Source organism: Blastomyces dermatitidis, assembly GCF_000003525.1.
Source record: "Blastomyces dermatitidis ER-3 genomic scaffold supercont1.15, whole genome shotgun sequence".
NCBI classification, from domain to species: Eukaryota; Fungi; Ascomycota; class Eurotiomycetes; order Onygenales; family Ajellomycetaceae; genus Blastomyces; species Blastomyces dermatitidis.
This window is the reverse complement of record NW_025544788.1, coordinates 1,039,839-1,042,203: the sequence shown is the minus strand read 5'-3', so window position 1 is coordinate 1,042,203 and position 2,365 is coordinate 1,039,839. Positions and strand designations below refer to the sequence as shown.

General features: G+C 30.8%; 1 pseudogene across 1 annotated transcript; it reads left to right on the top strand.

Annotated features, from left to right (window-relative positions):
* Positions 1–1,621: 1,621 nt before the first annotated feature.
* On the top strand, positions 1,622–1,710 carry BDCG_17987 (annotated as a pseudogene). The gene has a single exon. The product of its transcript is annotated as a tRNA-OTHER (tRNA).
* Positions 1,711–2,365: the final 655 nt, after the last annotated feature.

Genomic DNA, 2,365 nt, shown 5'->3' with positions numbered 1-2,365 from the left:
ACTTATAACTGAGTAGAAGTCTTCATGATAAGTGCTAAACAAGATTAAGAGAACTGAATTAATATTCACTGAGATCTCACTGAGTAATATAAGATAGAAAATCTGATATAATTGAATCTTAAAAATATACAGATCACACACTTATCTTACACACTGAATTACTACTATATAAAGTATAAAGTGATAGAAGTTCTAGACAGTTATAACTACTGTTTTAACATATCATTAGAAATTCATAATATCTTTCATACAAGCTTACTCTGCTGTACTATCTAGACTGGCCGCTAAGATCATGAATTTCACATTTGATCTCATTTGATCTGATCTCATACATTTCTTGGCGTGAATCCTGCTGGGACTGGCTATCAAAAAAACATGTAAAGTGGCTATATATCAGATCTTAAAATGAAATCATGACTTGAAAAAAATGAGAAAGTGATTCTATTTGATCTCATTTAGTCTCATTCTTGGCATAAAGTTACTATTTTTAGATATTTTAAGGTTTTTTTTAGACTATTTTTAATTTTTTAAAAAGTAACACTTTTTGATAACACTCAAATAAGATTTAAAGTCATTTAAAGCAATAAAAATAATTTAAATTGAGAAGTAAAAATCATAATCTCATTTGAAAAATGTGATAAGAGTAGACAGTAAGTCTCACTGAGACAGTATGAGACTACTATCTAATGTTAAAACTGTGTAATGAGATCAGTTGAATTGATAATGAGACTATCAAAAAATCTGATTCTGGTTTCAGACATAATCATACAGTCAGTCTAGTACTATCACTGATCTGTTTTCTTCTCAACTGACTTTCAACTGACAGTCATCAGAAATCATAGAAGAAGATAATAAATTTAAATAAGAGATTGAAGACATTCTTAATAAGAGACTTCACAGTCACAGCTGATAATATCTTATGAAATGAGTCAGCTATAATTAGACTGATTATGTGACCATGTCTGGGACCAGGACCAGATTTTTTGATAGTCTCATTACCAATTCAACTGATTTCATTACACAGTTTTAATATTAGATAGTAGTCTCATACTGTTTCAGTGAAACTTACTGTCTACTCTTGTCACATTTTCTAAATGAGACCATGATTTCCACTTCTCAATTTAAATTATTTTTATTGCTTTAAATGACTTTAAATCTCATTTGAGTGTTACTAAAAAGCATTACTTTTTAAAAAATTAAAAATAGTCTAAAAAAAACCTTAAAATGTCTAAAAATAGTAACTTTATATCAAGAATGAGACTAAATCAGATCAAATGAGATCACTTTCTCATTTTTTTCAAGTCATGGTTTCATTTTAAGATCTGATATATAGTCACTTTACCTGTTTTTTTGATAGTCAGTCCCAGCGGGATTCACGCCAAGAAATGTATGAGATCAGATCAAATGAGATCAAATGTGAAATTCATAGTCTCAGTGATCAGTCTAGCTATAATCATCTGATCTGAACTCTGAGCTCTGTATTATCTGAGACAGCAGCTCTTGACTGATGAGAACTATGTGCTTATAACTCTATATTACTTCTGAAAAGAGAGAACTAATATGACAGACTGTGTCTGATCAATCATATAGACTATTTCATTACACTTCACAGATTTCACTGGCCCCGGTGGCCGAATGGTTAATGCGGCCACCTGGTAGCACCTTGGCTTGGGAAACCAAGGCGCGTGGGTTCGAAACCCGCAGGGGATACATTAAATCCGGAACTCAAGCACCTCAGGTTTCTAATAAATACAGAGGTGTACAAATTGCTTCAATGAATCGCTCTATGTTCCTGGGCTGGGAAGTTATTATCGCATGTATCTAATTGTCACTTCTTTGTATTTTCCTATGTTCTTGTTATCTTGACATGGTCTCAACACCTGTATTTCCTTCTGTATAATCAACACTTGACCTGTATTTAACATCACGCAAGGACTCATTATAAGCTCCGCTTGCATATGAGTATAATGAAAGAATAATAATAAAAATAAAACAGATTTCACTGAAAGCTCTGATTCTCAGTCATCAATTCTCAGCTGAAAAAAACTTATGAAATTTCTATTCTTTCACTCTGAAGCTTTATTATATACATATATAAATATTCACTCTGATCACTGATTCTCGCACTTTCTCTTTCTTTTCTTCTCTAACATTTTTCACTTTGTTATATAAGACCTATATATTATACTGATCTATTCGGCGTAGGCTTCTTATAAATATGTATGAAAGATATTATAATAACTACAGAAAGCAGAACTATTGATAGATATAGATAAGTGTAATTTTGAGATTAAAAGTATAAAATATCTAGACTTTATCATAGATTATTATTATTATTATTCTTCAATTATAGATGTATGTAGTT